Source organism: Melospiza georgiana, chromosome W (genome assembly GCF_028018845.1).
Source record: "Melospiza georgiana isolate bMelGeo1 chromosome W, bMelGeo1.pri, whole genome shotgun sequence".
Classification (NCBI taxonomy): domain Eukaryota; kingdom Metazoa; phylum Chordata; class Aves; order Passeriformes; family Passerellidae; genus Melospiza; species Melospiza georgiana.
In genome coordinates, this window is record NC_080464.1 from 19,797,048 (window position 1) to 19,816,980 (window position 19,933).

The window sequence follows — 19,933 nt, forward strand, 5'->3', positions numbered from 1 at the left end:
TTTTCTTTTCTTCCTGCCAAACACTTGGCAGACATCCGTGCAACGTCCAGAACACGATGGGAGATGTTTTCTGTGCTGGCACAGTTTTTCCTAGCCAGACATAGTGGAAAAGCTTTTTGCCGAGATGTAAATGAGAAGACGCGCTAAAGACGAAGGTAGGATGCTGTCCGGAGCTAAGAGCCGCTCCGGGGCGTCTTTCGGCAGAAGCCGCGCTAAGGAGAGCACTGTGAGGGGCACAATCGTCTTTGCGCGAAGAAGCCGCTTCTTCGGCTCCGGGAGCCGGGTAGAGCGGCAACTTGGAAAAGGTAAAGAAGCAAGCTGTACAACACTGGGATTGTGTGCGCACCTTGCCAACTATTAGAAAACAGTACTTTTGCACTCTCCTGACTTTTCCAATCACATGAACGTTCGATTGGAAGCTGTTTTGGACAACTTTTCTTTTCTTCCTGCCAAACACTTGGCAGACATCCGTGCAACGTCTAGAACACGATTGGAGATGTTTTCTGTGCTGGCACAGTTTTTCCTAGCCAGACATAGTGGAAAAGCTTTTTGCCGAGATGTAGATGAGAAGAGGCGCTAAAGACGAAGGTAGGATGCTGTCCGGAGCTAAGAGCCGCTCCCGGGCGTCTTTCGGCAGAAGCCGCGCTAAGGAGAGCACTGTGAGCGGCACAATCGTCTTTGCGCGAAGAAGCCGCTTCTTCGGCTCCGGGAGCCGGAGAGAGCGGCAGCTTCGGGAAGGTGAAGAAGCAAGCTGTACAACACTGGGATTGTGTGCGCACCTTGCCAACTGATACAAAACAGTACTTTTGCACACTCCTCACTTTTCCAATCACATGAACGTTCGATTGGAAGCTGTTTTGGACGACTTTTCTTTTCTTCCTGCCAAACACTTGGCAGACATCTGTGCAACGTCTAGAACACGATGGGAGATGTTTTCTGTGCTGGCACAGTTTTTCCTAGCCAGACATAGTGGAAAAGCTTTTTGCCGAGATGTAGATGAGAAGAGGCGCTAAAGACGAAGGTAGGATGCTGTCCGAAGCTAAGAGCCGCTCCGGGGCGTCTTTCGGCAGAAGCCGCGCTAAGGAGAGCACTGTGAGCGGCACAATCGTCTTTGCGCGAAGAAGCCGCTTCTTCGGCTCCGGGAGCCGGGTAGAGCGGCAACTTGGAAAAGGTAAAGAAGCAAGCTGTACAACACTGGGATTGTGTGGCCACCTTGCCAAATATTAGAAAACAGTACTTTTGCACTCTCCTGACTTTTCCAGTCACATGAACATTCGATTGGAAGCTGTTTTGGACAACTTTTCTTTTCTTCCTGCCAAACACTTTGCAGAAATCCGTGCAACGTCTAGAACACGATGGGAGATTTTTTCTGTGCTGGCACATTTTTTCCGAGCCAGACATAGTGGAAAAGCTTTTTGCCGAAATGTAGATGAGAAGAGGCGCTAAAGACGAAGGTAGGATGCTGTCCGGAGCTAAGAGCCGCTCCCGGGCGTCCTTCGGCAGAAGCCGCGCTAAGGAGAGCACTGTGAGCGGCACAATCGTCTTTGCGCGAAGAAGCCGCATCTTCGGCTCCGGGAGCCGGAGAGAGCGGCAGCTTCGGGAAGGTGAAGAAGCAAGCTGTACAACACTGGGATTGTGTGCGCACCTTGCCAACTATTAGAAAACAGTACTTTTGCACTGTCCTGACTTTTCCAATCACATGAACATTCGATCGGAAGCTGTTTTGGAAAACTTTTCTTTGCTTCCTGCCAAACACTTGGCAGACATCCGTGCAACGTCTAGAAGACGATGGGAGATGTTTTCTGTGCTGGCACAGTTTTTCCTAGCCAGGCATATTGGAAAAGCTTTTTGCCGAGATGTAGATGAGAAGAGGCGCTAAAGACGAAGCTAGGATGCTGTCCGGAGCTAAGAGCCGCTCCCGGGCGTCTTTCGGCAGAAGCCGCGCTAAGGAGAGCACTGTGAGCGGCACAATGGTCTTTGCGCGAAGAAGCCGCTTCTTTAGCTCTGGGAGCCGGAGACAGCGGCAGCTTCGGGAAGGTGAAGAAGCAAGCTGTACAACACTGGGATTGTGTGCGCACCTTGCCAACTATTAGAAAACAGTACTTTTGCACTCTCCTGACTTTTCCAATCACATGAACATTCGATTGGAAGCTGTTTTGGACAACTTTTCTTTTCTTCCTGCCAAACACTTGGCAGACATCTGTGCAACGTCTAGAACACGATGGGAGATGTTTTCAGTGCTGGCACAGTTTTTCCGAGCCAGACATAGTGGAAAAGCTTTTTGCCGAAATGTAGATGAGAAGGGGCGCTAAAGACGAAGGTAGGATGCTGTCCGGAGCTAAGAGCCGCTCCCGGGCGTCCTTCGGCAGAAGCCGCGCTAAGGAGAGCACTGTGAGCGGCACAATCGTCTTTGCGCGAAGAAGCCGCATCTTCGGCTCCGGGAGCCGGGGAGAGCGGCAGCTTCGGGAAGGTGAAGAAGCAAGCTGTACAACACTGGGATTGTGTGCGCACCTTGCCAACTATTAGAAAACAGTACTTTTGCACTGTCCTGACTTTTCCAATAACATGAACATTCGATCGGAAGCTGTTTTGGACAACTTTTCTTTTCTTCCTGCCAAACACTTGGCAGACATCCGTGCAACGTCTAGAACACGATGGGAGATGTTTTCTGTGCTGGCACAGTTTTTCCTAGCCAGACATAGTGGAAAAGCTTTTTGCCGAGATGTAAATGAGAAGAGGCGCTAAAGACGAAGGTAGGATGCTGTCCGGAGCTAAGAGCCGCTTCGGGGCGTCTTTCGGCAGAAGCCGCGCTAAGGAGAGCACTGTGAGCGGCACAATCGTCTTTGCGCTAGGAAGCCGCTTCTTCGGCTCCGGGAGCCGGGGAGAGCGGCAGCTTCGGGAAGGTGAAGAAGCAAGCTGTACAACACTGGGATTGTGTGCGCACCTTGCCAACTATTAGAAAACAGTTCTTTTGCACTGTCCTGACTTTTCCAATCACATGAACATTCGATCAGAAGCTGTTTTGGACAACTTTTCTTTTCTTCCTGCCAAACACTTGGCAGACATCCGTGCAACGTCTAGAACACGATGGGAGATGTTTTCTGTGCTGGCACAGTTTTTCCTAGCCAGGCATAGTGGAAAAGCTTTTTGCCGAGATGTAGATGAGAAGAGGCGCTAAAGACGAAGGTTGGATGCTGTCCGGAGCTAAGAGCCGCTCCCGGGCGTCTTACGGCAGAAGCCGCGCTAAGGAGAGCACTGTGGGCGACACAATCGTCTTTGCGCAAAGAAGCCCCATCTTCAGCTCCGGGAGCCGGAGAGAGCGGCAGCTTCGGGAAGGTGAAGAAGCAAGCTGTACAACACTGGGATTGTGTGCGCACCTTGCCAACTGATACAAAACAGTACTTTTGCGCTCTCCTGACTTTTCCAATCACATGAACGTTCGATTGGAAGCTGTTTTGGACAACTTTTCTTTTCTTCCTGCCAAACACTTGGCAGACATCCGTGCAACGTCTAGAACACGATGGGAGATGTTTTCTGTGCTGGCACAGTTTTTCCTAGCCAGACATAGTGGAAAAGCTTTTTGCCGAGATGTAAATGAGAAGACGCGCTAAAGACGAAGGTAGGATGCTGTCCGGAGCTAAGAGCCGCTCCGGGGCGTCTTTCGGCAGAAGCCGCGCTAAGGAGAGCACTGTGAGGGGCACAATCGTCTTTGCGCGAAGAAGCCGCTTCTTCGGCTCCGGGAGCCGGGTAGAGCGGCAACTTGGAAAAGGTAAAGAAGCAAGCTGTACAACACTGGGATTGTGTGCGCACCTTGCCAACTATTAGAAAACAGTACTTTTGCACTCTCCTGACTTTTCCAATCACATGAACGTTCGATTGGAAGCTGTTTTGGACAACTTTTCTTTTCTTCCTGCCAAACACTTGGCAGACATCCGTGCAACGTCTAGAACACGATTGGAGATGTTTTCTGTGCTGGCACAGTTTTTCCTAGCCAGACATAGTGGAAAAGCTTTTTGCCGAGATGTAGATGAGAAGAGGCGCTAAAGACGAAGGTAGGATGCTGTCCGGAGCTAAGAGCCGCTCCCGGGCGTCTTTCGGCAGAAGCCGCGCTAAGGAGAGCACTGTGAGCGGCACAATCGTCTTTGCGCGAAGAAGCCGCTTCTTCGGCTCCGGGAGCCGGAGAGAGCGGCAGCTTCGGGAAGGTGAAGAAGCAAGCTGTACAACACTGGGATTGTGTGCGCACCTTGCCAACTATTAGAAAACAGTACTTTTGCACTCTCCTGACTTTTCCAATCACATGAACGTTCGATTGGAAGCTGTTTTGGACAACTTTTCTTTTCTTCCTGCCAAACACTTGGCAGACATCCGTGCAACGTCTAGAACACGATTGGAGATGTTTTCTGTGCTGGCACAGTTTTTCCTTGCCAGACATAGTGGAAAAGCTTTTTGCCGAGATTTAGATGAGAAGAGGCGCTAAAGACGAAGGTAGGATGCTGTCCGGAGCTAAGAGCCGCTCCGGGGCGTCTTTCGGCAGAAGCCGCGCTAAGGAGAGCACTGTGAGCGGCACAACCGTCTTTGCGTGAAGAAGCCGCTTCTTCGGCTCCGGGAGCCGGGTAGAGCGGCAACTTGGAAAAGGTAAAGAAGCAAGCTGTACAACACTGGGATTGTGTGCGCACCTTGCCAACTATTAGAAAACAGTACTTTTGCACTCTCCTGACTTTTCCAGGCACATGAACATTCGATTGGAAGCTGTTTTGGACAACTTTTCTTTTCTTCCTGCCAAACACTTGGCAGACATCCGTGCAACGTCTAGAACACGATGGGAGGTGTTTTCTGTGCTGGCACAGTTTTTCCTAGCCAGACATAGTGGAAAAGCTTTTTGCCGAGATGTAGATGAGAAGAGGCGCTAAAGACGAAGGTAGGATGCTGTCCGGAGCTAAGAGCCGCTCCCGGGCGTCTTTCGGCAGAAGCCGCGCTAAGGAGAGCACTGTGGGCGACACAATCGTCTTTGCGCAAAGAAGCCCCATCTTCAGCTCCGGGAGCCGGAGAGAGCGGCAGCTTCGGGAAGGTGAAGAAGCAAGCTGTACAACACTGGGATTGTGTGCGCACCTTGCCAATTATTAGAAAACAGTACTTTTGCACTGTCCTGACTTTTCCAATCACATGAACATTCGATTGGAAGCTGTTTTGGACAACTTTTCTTTTCTTCCTGCCAAACACTTGGCAGACATCCGTGCAACGTCTAGACCACGATGGGAGATGTTTTCTGTGCTGGCACAGTTTTTCCTAGCCAGGCATATTGGAAAAGCTTTTTGCCGAGATGTAGATGAGAAGAGGCGCTAAAGACGAAGGTTGGATGCTGTCCGGAGCTAAGAGCCGCTCCCGGGCGTCCTTCGACAGAAGCCGCGCTAAGGAGAGCACTGTGAGCGGCACAATCGTCTTTGCGCGAAGAAGCCGCTTCTTTAGCTCCGGGAGCCGGAGAGAGCGGCAGCTTCGGGAAGGTGAAGAAGCAAGATGTACAACACTGGGATTGTGTGCGCACCTTGCCAACTATTACAAAACAGTACTTTTGCACTCTCCTGACTTTTCCAATCACATGAACGTTCGATTGGAAGCTGTTTTGGACAACTTTTCTTCCTGCCAAACACTTGGCAGACATCTGTGCAACGTCTAGAACACGATGGGAGATGTTTTCTGTGCTGGCACAGTTTTTCCGAGCCAGACATAGTGGAAAAGCTTTTTGCTGAAATGTAGATGAGAAGATGCGCTAAAGACGAAGGTGGGATGCTGTCCGGAGCGAAGAGCCGCTCCAGGGCGTCTTTCGGCAGAAGCCGCGCTAAGGAGAGCACTGTGAGCGGCACAATCGTCTTTGCGCGAAGAAGCCGCTTCTTCGGCTCCGTGAGCCGGGGAGAGCGGCAGCTTGGAAAAGGTAAAGAAGCAAGCTGTAAAACTCTGGGATTGTGTGCGCACCTTGCCAACTATTAGAAAACAGTACTTTTGCACTCTCCTGACTTTTCCAGTCACATGAACATTCGATTGGAAGCTGTTTTGGACAACTTTTCTTCCTGCCAAACACTTGGCAGAAATCCGTGCAACGTCTAGAACACGATGGGAGATGTTTTCAGTCCTGGCACAGTTTTTCCGAGCCAGACATAGTGGAAAAGCTCTTTGCTGAGATGTAGATGAGAAGAGGCGCTAAAGACGAAGGTAGGATGCTGTCCGGAGCTAAGAGCCGCTCCCGGGCGTCTTTCGGCAGAAGCCGCGCTAAGGAGAGCACTGTGAGCGGCACAATCGTCTTTGCGCAAAGAAGCCGCTTCTTCGGCTCCGGGAGCCGGAGAGAGCGGCAGCTTCGGGAAGGTGAAGAAGCAAGCTGTACAACACTGGGATTGTGTGCGCACCTTGCCAACTATTAGAAAACAGTACTTTTGCACTGTCCTGACTTTTCCAATCACATGAACATTTGATCGGAAGCTGTTTTGGACAACTTTTCTTTTCTTCCTGCCAAACACTTGGCAGACATCCGTGCAACGCCTAGAAGACGATGGGAGATGTTTTCTGTGCTGGCACAGTTTTTCCTAGCCAGGCATAGTGGAAAAGCTTTTTGCCGAGACGTAGATGAGAAGAGGCGCTAAAGATAAAGGTTGGATGCTGTCCGGAGCTAAGAGCCGCTCCCGGGCGTCTTTGGGCAGAAGCCGCGCTAAGGAGAGCACTGTGAGCGGCACAATTGTCTTTGCGCGAAGAAGCCGCATCTTCGGCTCCGGGAGCCGGAGAGAGCGGCAGCTTCGGGAAGGTGAAGAAGCAAGCTGTACAACACTGGGATTGTGTGCGCACCTTGCCAACTATTAGAAAACAGTACTTTTGCACTCTCCTGACTTTTCCAATCACATGAACGTTCGATTGGAAGCTGTTTTGGACAACTTTTCTTTTCTTCCTGCCAAACACTTGGCAGACATCTGTGCAACGTCTAGAACACGATGGGAGATGTTTTCTGTGCTGGCACAGTTTTTCCTAGCCAGACATAGTGAAAAAGCTTTTTGCCGAGATGTAGATGAGAAGAGGCGCTAAAGACGAAGGTAGGATGCTGTCCGGAGCTAAGAGCCGCTCCGGGGCGTCTTTCGGCAGAAGCCGCGCTTAGGAGAGCACTGTGAGCGGCACAATCGTCTTTGCGCGAAGAAGCCGCTTCTTCGGCTCCGGGAGCCGGGTAGAGCGGCAACTTGGAAAAGGTAAAGAAGCAAGCTGTACAACACTGGGATTGTGTGCGCACCTTGCCAACTATTAGAAAACAGTACTTTTGCACTCTCCTGACTTTTCCAATCACATGAACGTTCGATTGGAAGCTGTTTTGGACAACTTTTCTTTTCTTCCTGCCAAACACTTGGCAGACATCCGTGCAACGTCTAGAACACGATTGGAGATGTTTTCTGTGCTGGCACAGTTTTTCCTAGCCAGACATAGTGGAAAAGCTTTTTGCCGAGATTTAGATGAGAAGAGGCGCTAAAGACGAAGGTAGGATGCTGTCCGGAGCTAAGAGCCGCTCCCGGGCGTCTTTCGGCAGAAGCCGCGCTAAGGAGAGCACTGTGAGCGGCACAATCGTCTTTGCGCGAAGAAGCCGCATCTTCGGCTCCGGGAGCCGGAGAGAGCGGCAGCTTCGGGAAGGTGAAGAAGCAAGCTGTACAACACTGGGATTGTGTGCGCACCTTGCCAACTATTAGAAAACAGTACTTTTGCACTGTCCTGACTTTTCCAATCACATGACCATTCGATCGGAAGCTGTTTTGGAAAACTTTTCTTTGCTTCCTGCCAAACACTTGGCAGACATCCGTGCAACGTCTAGAAGACGATGGGAGATGTTTTCTGTGCTGGCACAGTTTTTCCTAGCCAGGCATATTGGAAAAGCTTTTTGCCGAGATGTAGATGAGAAGAGGCGCTAAAGACGAAGGTAGGATGCTGTCCGGAGCTAAGAGCCGCTCCGGGGCGTCTTTCGGCAGAAGCCGCGCTAAGGAGAGCACTGTGAGCGGCACAATCGTCTTTGCGCGAAGAAGCCGCTTCTTTGGCTCCGGGAGCCGGGGAGAGCGGCAGCTTCGGGAAGGTGAAGAAGCAAGCTGTACAACACTGGGATTGTGTGCGCACCTTGCCAACTATTAGAAAACAGTACTTTTGCACTGTCCTGACTTTTCCAATCACATGAACATTCGATCAGAAGCTGTTTTGGACAACTTTTCTTTTCTTCCTGCCAAACACTTGGCAGACATCCGTGCAACGTCTAGAACACGATGGGAGATGTTTTCTGTGCTGGCACAGTTTTTCCTAGCCAGGCATAGTTGAAAAGCTTTTTGCTGAGATGTAGATGAGAAGAGGCGCTAAAGACGAAGGTTGGATGCTGTCCGGAGCTAAGAGCCGCTCCCGGGCGTCCTTCGGCAGAAGCCGCGCTAAGGAGAGCACTGTGAGCCGCTCAATCGTCTTTGCGCGAAGAAGCCGCATCTTCGGCTCCGGGAGCCGGGGAGAGCGGCAGCTTCGGGAAGGTGAAGAAGCAAGCTGTACAACACTGGGATTGTGTGCGCACCTTGCCAACTATTAGAAAACAGTACTTTTGCACTGTCCTGACTTTTCCAATCACATGAACATTCGATCGGAAGCTGTTTTGGACAACTTTTCTTTTCTTCCTGCCAAACACTTGGCAGACATCCGTGCAAAGTCTAGAACACGATGGGAGATGTTTTCTGTGCTGGCACAGTTTTTCCTAGCCAGGCATAGTGGAAAAGCTTTTTGCCGAGATGTAGATGCGAAGAGGCGCTAAAGACGAAGGTTGGATGCTGTCCGGAGCTAAGAGCCGCTCCCGGGCGTCTTACGGCAGAAGCCGCGCTAAGGAGAGCACTGAGGGCGACACAATCGTCTTTGCGCAAAGAAGCCGCTTCTTCGGCTCCGGGAGCTGGAGAGAGCGGCAGCTTCGGGAAGGTGAAGAAGCAAGCTGTACAACACTGGGATTGTGTGCGCACCTTGCCAACTATTAGAAAACAGTACTTTTGCACTCTCCTGACTTTTCCAATCACATGAACGTTCGATTGGAAGCTGTTTTGGACGACTTTTCTTTTCTTCCTGCCAAACACTTGGCAGACATCCGTGCAACGTCTAGAACACGATGGGAGATGTTTTCTGTGCTGGCACAGTTTTTCCTAGCCAGACATAGTGGAAAAGCTTTTTGCCGAGATGTAAATTAGAAGAGGCGCTAAAGACGAAGGTAGGATGCTGTCCGGAGCTAAGAGCCACTTCGGGGCGTCTTTCGGCAGAAGCCGCGCTAAGGAGAGCACTGTGAGCGGCACAATCGTCGTTGCGCGAAGAAGCCGCATCTTCGGCTCCGGGAGCCGGAGAGAGCGGCAGCTTCGGGAAGGTGAAGAAGCAAGCTGTACAACACTGGGATTGTGTGCGCACCTTGCCAACTGATACAAAACAGTACTTTTGCACTCTCCTGACTTTTCCAATCACATGAACGTTCGATTGGAAGCTGTTTTGGACAACTTTTCTTTTCTTCCTGCCAAACACTTGGCAGACATCCGTGCAACGTCCAGAACACGATGGGAGATGTTTTCTGTGCTGGCACAGTTTTTCCTAGCCAGACATAGTGGAAAAGCTTTTTGCCGAGATGTAAATGAGAAGAGGCGCTAAAGATGAAGGTAGGATGCTGTCCGGAGCTAAGAGCCGCTCCGGGGCGTCTTTCGGCAGAAGCCGCGCTAAGGAGAGCACTGTGAGGGGCACAATCGTCTTTGCGCGAAGAAGCCGCTTCTTCGGCTCCGGGAGCCGGGTAGAGCGGCAACTTGGAAAAGGTAAAGAAGCAAGCCGTACAACACTGGGATTGTGTGCGCACCTTGCCAACTATTAGAAAACAGTACTTTTGCACTCTCCTGACTTTTCCAATCACATGAACGTTCGATTGGAAGCTGTTTTGGACAACTTTTCTTTTCTTCCTGCCAAACACTTGGCAGACATCCGTGCAACGTCTAGAACACGATGGGAGATGTTTTCTGTGCTGGCACAGTTTTTCCTAGCCAGACATAGTGGAAAAGCTTTTTGCCGAGATGTAGATGAGAAGAGGCGCTAAAGACGAAGGTAGGATGCTGTCCGGAGCTAAGAGCCGCTCCCGGGCGTCTTTCGGCAGAAGCCGCGCTAAGGAGAGCACTGTGAGCGGCACAATCGTCTTTGCGCGAAGAAGCCGCTTCTTCGGCTCTGGGAGCCGGAGAGAGCGGCAGCTTCGGGAAGGTGAAGAAGCAAGCTGTACAACACTGGGATTGTGTGCGCACCTTGCCAACTGATACAAAACAGTACTTTTGCACACTCCTCACTTTTCCAATCACATGAACGTTCGATTGGAAGCTGTTTTGGACGACTTTTCTTTTCTTCCTGCCAAACACTTGGCAGACATCCGTGCAACGTCTAGAACACGATGGGAGATGTTTTCTGTGCTGGCACAGTTTTTCCTAGCCAGACATAGTGGAAAAGCTTTTTGCCGAGATGTAGATGAGAAGAGGCGCTAAAGACGAAGGTAGGATGCTGTCCGGAGCTAAGAGCCGCTCCGGGGCGTCTTTCGGCAGAAGCCGCGCTAAGGAGAGCACTGTGAGCGGCACAATCGTCTTTGCGCGAAGAAGCCGCTTCTTCGGCTCCGGGAGCCGGGTAGAGCGGCAACTTGGAAAAGGTAAAGAAGCAAGCTGTACAACACTGGGATTGTGTGCGCACCTTGCCAAATATTAGAAAACAGTACTTTTGCACTCTCCTGACTTTTCCAGTCACATGAACATTCGATTGGAAGCTGTTTTGGACAACTTTTTTTTTCTTCCTGCCAAACACTTTGCAGAAATCCGTGCAACGTCTAGAACACGATGGGAGATTTTTTCTGTGCTGGCACATTTTTTCCGAGCCAGACATAGTGGAAAAGCTTTTTGCCGAAATGTAGATGAGAAGAGGCGCTAAAGACGAAGGTAGGATGCTGTCCGGAGCTAAGAGCCGCTCCCGGGCGTCCTTCGGCAGAAGCCGCGCTAAGGAGAGCACTGTGAGCGGCACAATCGTCTTTGCGCGAAGAAGCCGCATCTTCGGCTCCGGGAGCCGGAGAGAGCGGCAGCTTCGGGAAGGTGAAGAAGCAAGCTGTACAACACTGGGATTGTGTGCGCACCTTGCCAACTATTAGAAAACAGTACTTTTGCACTGTCCTGACTTTTCCAATGACATGAACATTCGATCGGAAGCTGTTTTGGACAACTTTTCTTTGCTTCCTGCCAAACACTTTGCAGACATCCGTGCAACGTCTAGAACACGATGGGAGATGTTTTCTGTGCTGGCACAGTTTTTCCTAGCCAGGCATATTGGAAAAGCTTTTTGCCGAGATGTAGATGAGAAGAGGCGCTAAAGACGAAGCTAGGATGCTGTCCGGAGCTAAGAGCCGCTCCCGGGCGTCTTTCGGCAGAAGCCGCGCTAAGGAGAGCACTGTGAGCGGCACAATGGTCTTTGCGCGAAGAAGCCGCTTCTTTAGCTCCGGGAGCCGGAGAGAGCGGCAGCTTCGGGAAGGTGAAGAAGCAAGCTGTACAACACTGGGATTGTGTGCGCACCTTGCCAACTATTAGAAAACAGTACTTTTGCACTGTCCTGACTTTTCCAATCACATGAACATTCAATCAGAAGCTGTTTTGGACAACTTTTCTTTTCTTCCTGCCAAACACTTGGCAGACATCCGTGCAACGTCTAGAACACGATGGGAGATGTTTTCTGTGCTGGCACAGTTTTTCCTAGCCAGGCATAGTGGAAAAGCTTTTTGCTGAGATGTAGATGAGAAGAGGCGCTAAAGACGAAGGTTGGATGCTGTCCGGAGCTAAGAGCCGCTCCCGGGCGTCCTTCGGCAGAAGCCGCGCTAAGGAGAGCACTGTGAGCCGCACAATCGTCTTTGCGCGAAGAAGCCGCATCTTCGGCTCCGGGAGCCGGGGAGAGCGGCAGCTTCGGGAAGGTGAAGAAGCAAGCTGTACAACACTGGGATTGTGTGCGCACCTTGCCAACTATTAGAAAACAGTACTTTTGCACTGTCCTGACTTTTCCAATAACATGAACATTCGATCGGAAGCTGTTTTGGACAACTTTTCTTTTCTTCCTGCCAAACACTTGGCAGACATCCGTGCAATGTCTAGAACCAGATGGGAGATGTTTTCTGTGCTGGCACAGTTTTTCCTAGCCAGGCATAGTGGAAAAGCTTTTTGCCGAGATGTAGATGAGAAGAGGCGCTAAAGACGAAGGTTGGATGCTGTCCGGAGCTAAGAGCCGCTCCCGGGCGTCTTACGGCAGAAGCCGCGCTAAGGAGAGCACTGTGAGCGGCACAATCGTCTTTGCGCGAAGAAGCCGCTTCTTCAGCTCCGGGAGCCGGAGAGAGCGGCAGCTTCGGGAAGGTGAAGAAGCAAGCTGTACAACACTGGGATTGTGTGCGCACCTTGCCAACTATTAGAAAACAGTACTTTTGCACTCTCCTGACTTTTCCAATCACATGAACGTTCGATTGGAAGCTGTTTTGGACGACTTTTCTTTTCTTCCTGCCAAACACTTGGCAGACATCCGTGCAACGTCTAGAACACGATGGGAGATGTTTTCTGTGCTGGCACAGTTTTTCCTAGCCAGACATAGTGGAAAAGCTTTTTGCCGAGATGTAAATGAGAAGACGCGCTAAAGACGAAGGTAGGATGCTGTCCGGAGCTAAGAGCCGCTCCGGGGCGTCTTTCGGCAGAAGCCGCGCTAAGGAGAGCACTGTGAGGGGCACAATCGTCTTTGCGCGAAGAAGCCGCTTCTTTGGCTCCGGGAGCCGGGTAGAGCGGCAACTTGGAAAAGGTAAAGAAGCAAGCTGTACAACACTGGGATTGTGTGCGCACCTTGCCAACTATTAGAAAACAGTACTTTTGCACTCTCCTGACTTTTCCAATCACATGAACGTTCGATTGGAAGCTGTTTTGGACAACTTTTCTTTTCTTCCTGCCAAACACTTGGCAGACATCCGTGCAACGTCTAGAACACGATTGGAGATGTTTTCTGTGCTGGCACAGTTTTTCCTAGCCAAACATAGTGGAAAAGCTTTTTGCCGAGATGTAGATGAGAAGAGGCGCTAAAGACGAAGGTTGGATGCTGTCCGGAGCTAAGAGCCGCTCCCGGGCGTCTTACGGCAGAAGCCGCGCTAAGGAGAGCACTGAGGGCGACACAATCGTCTTTGCGCAAAGAAGCCGCTTCTTCAGCTCCGGGAGCCGGAGAGAGCGGCAGCTTCGGGAAGGTGAAGAAGCAAGCTGTACAACACTGGGATTGTGTGCGCACCTTGCCATCTGATACAAAACAGTACTTTTGCACTCTCCTGACTTTTCCAATCACATGAACGTTCGATTGGAAGCTGTTTTGGACAACTTTTCTTTTCTTCCTGCCAAACACTTGGCAGACATCCGTGCAACGTCCAGAACACGATGGGAGATGTTTTCTGTGCTGGCACAGTTTTTCCTAGCCAGGCATAGTGGAAAAGCTTTTTGCCGAGATGTAGATGAGAAGAGGCGCTAAAGACGAAGGTTGGATGCTTCCGGAGCTAAGAGCCGCTCCCGGGCGTCTTACGGCAGAAGCCGCGCTAAGGAGAGCGCTGAGGGCGACACAATCGTCTTTGCGCAAAGAAGCCGCTTCTTCAGCTCCGGGAGCCGGAGAGAGCGGCAGCTTCGGGAAGGTGAAGAAGCAAGCTGTACAACACTGGGATTTTGTGCGCACCTTGCCATCTGATACAAAACAGTACTTTTGCACTCTCCTGACTTTTCCAATCACATGAACGTTCGATTGGAAGCTGTTTTGGACAACTTTTCTTTTCTTCCTGCCAAACACTTGGCAGACATCCGTGCAACGTCCAGAACACGATGGGAGATGTTTTCTGTGCTGGCACAGTTTTTCCTAGCCAGACATAGTGGAAAAGCTTTTTGCCGAGATGTAAATGAGAAGACGCGCTAAAGACGAAGGTAGGATGCTGTCCGGAGCTAAGAGCCGCTCCCGGGCGTCTTTCGGCAGAAGCCGCGCTAAGGAGAGCACTGTGAGCGGCACAATCGTCTTTGCGCGAAGAAGCCGCTTCTTTGGCTCCGGGAGCCGGGTAGAGCGGCAACTTGGAAAAGGTAAAGAAGCAAGCTGTACAACACTGGGATTGTGTGCGCACCTTGCCAACTATTAGAAAACAGTACTTTTGCACTCTCCTGACTTTTCCAATCACATGAACGTTCGATTGGAAGCTGTTTTGGACAACTTTTCTTTTCTTCCTGCCAAACACTTGGCAGACATCCGTGCAACGTCTAGAACACGATTGGAGATGTTTTCTGTGCTGGCACAGTTTTTCCTAGCCAGACATAGTGGAAAAGCTTTTTGCCGAGATGTAGATGAGAAGAGGCGCTAAAGACGAAGGTAGGATGCTGTCCGGAGCTAAGAGCCGCTCCCGGGCGTCTTTCGGCAGAAGCCGCGCTAAGGAGAGCACTGTGAGCGGCACAATCGTCTTTGCGCGAAGAAGCCGCTTCTTCGGCTCCGGGAGCCGGAGAGAGCGGCAGCTTCGGGAAGGTGAAGAAGCAAGCTGTACAACACTGGGATTGTGTGCGCACCTTGCCAACTGATACAAAACAGTACTTTTGCACACTCCTCACTTTTCCAATCACATGAACGTTCGATTGGAAGCTGTTTTGGACGACTTTTCTTTTCTTCCTGCCAAACACTTGGCAGACATCTGTGCAACGTCTAGAACACGATGGGAGATGTTTTCTGTGCTGGCACAGTTTTTCCTAGCCAGACATAGTGGAAAAGCTTTTTGCCGAGATGTAGATGAGAAGAGGCGCTAAAGACGAAGGTAGGATGCTGTCCGGAGCTAAGAGCCGCTCCGGGGCGTCTTTCGGCAGAAGCCGCGCTAAGGAGAGCACTGTGAGCGGCACAATCGTCTTTGCGCGAAGAAGCCGCTTCTTCGGCTCCGGGAGCCGGAGAGAGCGGCAGCTTCGGGAAGGTGAAGAAGCAAGCTGTACAACACTGGGATTGTGTGCGCACCTTGCCAACTATTAGAAAACAGTACTTTTGCACTCTCCTGACTTTTCCAATCACATGAACGTTCGATTGGAAGCTGTTTTGGACAACTTTTCTTTTCTTCCTGCCAAATACTTGGCAGACATCTGTGCAACGTCTAGAACACGATGGGAGATGTTTTCTGTGCTGGCACAGTTTTTCCGAGCCAGACATAGTGGAAAAGCTTTTTGCCGAAATGTAGATGAGAAGGGGCGCTAAAGACGAAGGTAGGATGCTGTCCGGAGCTAAGAGCCGCTCCCGGGTGTCCTTCGGCAGAAGCCGCGCTAAGGAGAGCACTGTGAGCGGCACAATCGTCTTTGCGCGAAGAAGCCGCTTCTTCGGCTCCGGGAGCCGGGGAGAGCGGCAGCTTCGGGAAGGTGAAGAAGCAAGCTGTACAACACTGGGATTGTGTGCGCACCTTGCCAACTGATACAAAACAGTACTTCTGCAGTCTCCTGACTTTTCCAGGCACATGAACATTCGATTGGAAGCTGTTTTGGACAACTTTTCTTTTCTTCCTGCCAAACACTTGGCAGACATCCGTGCAACGTCTAGAACACGATGGGAGATGTTTTCTGTGCTGGCACAGTTTTTCCTAGCCAGGCATAGTGGAAAAGCTTTTTGCCGAGATGTAGATGAGAAGAGGCGCTAAAGACGAAGGTAGGATGCTGTCCGGAGCTAAGAGCCGCTCCCGGGCGTCTTTCGGCAGAAGCCGCGCTAAGGAGAGCACTGTGAGCGGCACAATCGTCTTTGCGAAAAGAAGCCCCATCTTCAGCTCCGGGAGCCGGAGAGAGCGGCAGCTTCGGGAAGGTGAAGAAGCAAGCTGTACAACACTGGGATTGTGTGCGCACCTTGCCAACTATTAGAAAACAGTACTTTTGCACTGTCCCGACTTTTCCAATCACATGAACATTCGATCGGAAGCTGTTTTGGACAACTTTTCTTTTCTTCCTGCCAAACACTTGGCAGACATCCGTGCAACGTCTAGAACACGATGGGAGATGTTTTCTGTGCTGGCACAGTTTTTCCTAGCCAGACATAGTGGAAAAGCTTTTTGCCGAGATGTAAATTAGAAGAGGCGCTAAAGACGAAGGTAGGATGCTGTCCGGAGCTAAGAGCCGCTTCGGGGCGTCTTTCGGCAGAAGCCGCACTAAGGAGAGCACTGTGAGCGGCACAATCGTCTTTGCGCGAAGAAGCCGCTTCTTCGGCTCCGGGAGCCGGGTAGAGCGGCAACTTGGAAAAGGTAAAGAAGCAAGCTGTACAACACTGGGATTGTGTGCGCACCTTGCCAACTATTAGAAAACAGTACTTTTGCACTGTCCTGACTTTTCCAATCACATGAACATTCGATCGGAAGCTGTTTTGGACAACTTTTCTTTTCTTCCTGCCAAACACTTGGCAGACATCCGTGCAACGTCTAGAACACGATTGGAGATGTTTTCCGTGCTGGCACAGTTTTTCCTAGCCAGACATAGTGGAAAAGCTTTTTGCCGAGATGTAGATGAGAAGAGGCGCTAAAGACGAAGGTAGGATGCTGTCCGGAGCTAAGAGCCGCTCCCGGGCGTCTTTCGGCAGAAGCCGCGCTAAGGAGAGCACTGTGAGCGGCACAATCGTCTTTGCGCGAAGAAGCCGCTTCTTCGGCTCCGGGAGCCGGAGAGAGCGGCAGCTTCGGGAAGGTGAAGAAGCAAGCTGTACAACACTGGGATTGTGTGCGCACCTTGCCAACTGATACAAAACAGTACTTTTGCACTCTCCTGACTTTTCCAATCACATGAACGTTCGATTGGAAGCTGTTTTGGACAACTTTTCTTTTCTTCCTGCCAAACACTTGGCAGACATCCGTGCAACGTCTAGAACACGATTGGAGATGTTTTCTGTGCTGGCACAGTTTTTCCTAGCCAAACATAGTGGAAAAGCTTTTTGCCGAGATGTAGATGAGAAGAGGCGCTAAAGACGAAGGTTGGATGCTTCCGGAGCTAAGAGCCGCTCCCGGGCGTCTTACGGCAGAAGCCGCGCTAAGGAGAGCGCTGAGGGCGACACAATCGTCTTTGCGCAAAGAAGCCGCTTCTTCAGCTCCGGGAGCCGGAGAGAGCGGCAGCTTCGGGAAGGTGAAGAAGCAAGCTGTACAACACTGGGATTTTGTGCGCACCTTGCCATCTGATACAAAACAGTACTTTTGCACTCTCCTGACTTTTCCAATCACATGAACGTTCGATTGGAAGCTGTTTTGGACAACTTTTCTTTTCTTCCTGCCAAACACTTGGCAGACATCCGTGCAACGTCCAGAACACGATGGGAGATGTTTTCTGTGCTGGCACAGTTTTTCCTAGCCAGACATAGTGGAAAAGCTTTTTGCCGAGATGTAAATGAGAAGACGCGCTAAAGACGAAGGTAGGATGCTGTCCGGAGCTAAGAGCCGCTCCCGGGCGTCTTTCGGCAGAAGCCGCGCTAAGGAGAGCACTGTGAGCGGCACAATCGTCTTTGCGCGAAGAAGCCGCTTCTTTGGCTCCGGGAGCCGGGTAGAGCGGCAACTTGGAAAAGGTAAAGAAGCAAGCTGTACAACACTGGGATTGTGTGCGCACCTTGCCAACTATTAGAAAACAGTACTTTTGCACTCTCCTGACTTTTCCAATCACATGAACGTTCGATTGGAAGCTGTTTTGGACAACTTTTCTTTTCTTCCTGCCAAACACTTGGCAGACATCCGTGCAACGTCTAGAACACGATTGGAGATGTTTTCTGTGCTGGCACAGTTTTTCCTAGCCAGACATAGTGGAAAAGCTTTTTGCCGAGATGTAGATGAGAAGAGGCGCTAAAGACGAAGGTAGGATGCTGTCCGGAGCTAAGAGCCGCTCCCGGGCGTCTTTCGGCAGAAGCCGCGCTAAGGAGAGCACTGTGAGCGGCACAATCGTCTTTGCGCGAAGAAGCCGCTTCTTCGGCTCCGGGAGCCGGAGAGAGCGGCAGCTTCGGGAAGGTGAAGAAGCAAGCTGTACAACACTGGGATTGTGTGCGCACCTTGCCAACTGATACAAAACAGTACTTTTGCACACTCCTCACTTTTCCAATCACATGAACGTTCGATTGGAAGCTGTTTTGGACGACTTTTCTTTTCTTCCTGCCAAACACTTGGCAGACATCTGTGCAACGTCTAGAACACGATGGGAGATGTTTTCTGTGCTGGCACAGTTTTTCCTAGCCAGACATAGTGGAAAAGCTTTTTGCCGAGATGTAGATGAGAAGAGGCGCTAAAGACGAAGGTAGGATGCTGTCCGGAGCTAAGAGCCGCTCCGGGGCGTCTTTCGGCAGAAGCCGCGCTAAGGAGAGCACTGTGAGCGGCACAATCGTCTTTGCGCGAAGAAGCCGCTTCTTCGGCTCCGGGAGCCGGAGAGAGCGGCAGCTTCGGGAAGGTGAAGAAGCAAGCTGTACAACACTGGGATTGTGTGCGCACCTTGCCAACTATTAGAAAACAGTACTTTTGCACTCTCCTGACTTTTCCAATCACATGAACGTTCGATTGGAAGCTGTTTTGGACAACTTTTCTTTTCTTCCTGCCAAATACTTGGCAGACATCTGTGCAACGTCTAGAACACGATGGGAGATGTTTTCTGTGCTGGCACAGTTTTTCCGAGCCAGACATAGTGGAAAAGCTTTTTGCCGAAATGTAGATGAGAAGGGGCGCTAAAGACGAAGGTAGGATGCTGTCCGGAGCTAAGAGCCGCTCCCGGGTGTCCTTCGGCAGAAGCCGCGCTAAGGAGAGCACTGTGAGCGGCACAATCGTCTTTGCGCGAAGAAGCCGCTTCTTCGGCTCCGGGAGCCGGGGAGAGCGGCAGCTTCGGGAAGGTGAAGAAGCAAGCTGTACAACACTGGGATTGTGTGCGCACCTTGCCAACTGATACAAAACAGTACTTCTGCAGTCTCCTGACTTTTCCAGGCACATGAACATTCGATTGGAAGCTGTTTTGGACAACTTTTCTTTTCTTCCTGCCAAACACTTGGCAGACATCCGTGCAACGTCTAGAACACGATGGGAGATGTTTTCTGTGCTGGCACAGTTTTTCCTAGCCAGGCATAGTGGAAAAGCTTTTTGCCGAGATGTAGATGAGAAGAGGCGCTAAAGACGAAGGTAGGATGCTGTCCGGAGCTAAGAGCCGCTCCCGGGCGTCTTTCGGCAGAAGCCGCGCTAAGGAGAGCACTGTGAGCGGCACAATCGTCTTTGCGAAAAGAAGCCCCATCTTCAGCTCCGGGAGCCGGAGAGAGCGGCAGCTTCGGGAAGGTGAAGAAGCAAGCTGTACAACACTGGGATTGTGTGCGCACCTTGCCAACTATTAGAAAACAGTACTTTTGCACTGTCCCGACTTTTCCAATCACATGAACATTCGATCGGAAGCTGTTTTGGACAACTTTTCTTTTCTTCCTGCCAAACACTTGGCAGACATCCGTGCAACGTCTAGAACACGATGGGAGATGTTTTCTGTGCTGGCACAGTTTTTCCTAGCCAGACATAGTGGAAAAGCTTTTTGCCGAGATGTAGATGAGAAGAGGCGCTAAAGACGAAGGTAGGATGCTGTCCGGAGCTAAGAGCCGCTCCCGGGCGTCTTTCGGCAGAAGCCGCGCTAAGGAGAGCACTGTGAGCGGCACAATCGTCTTTGCGCGAAGAAGCCGCTTCTTCGGCTCCGGGAGCCGGAGAGAGCGGCAGCTTCGGGAAGGTGAAGAAGCAAGCTGTACAACACTGGGATTGTGTGCGCACCTTGCCAACTGATACAAAACAGTACTTTTGCACACTCCTCACTTTTCCAATCACATGAACGTTCGATTGGAAGCTGTTTTGGACGACTTTTCTTTTCTTCCTGCCAAACACTTG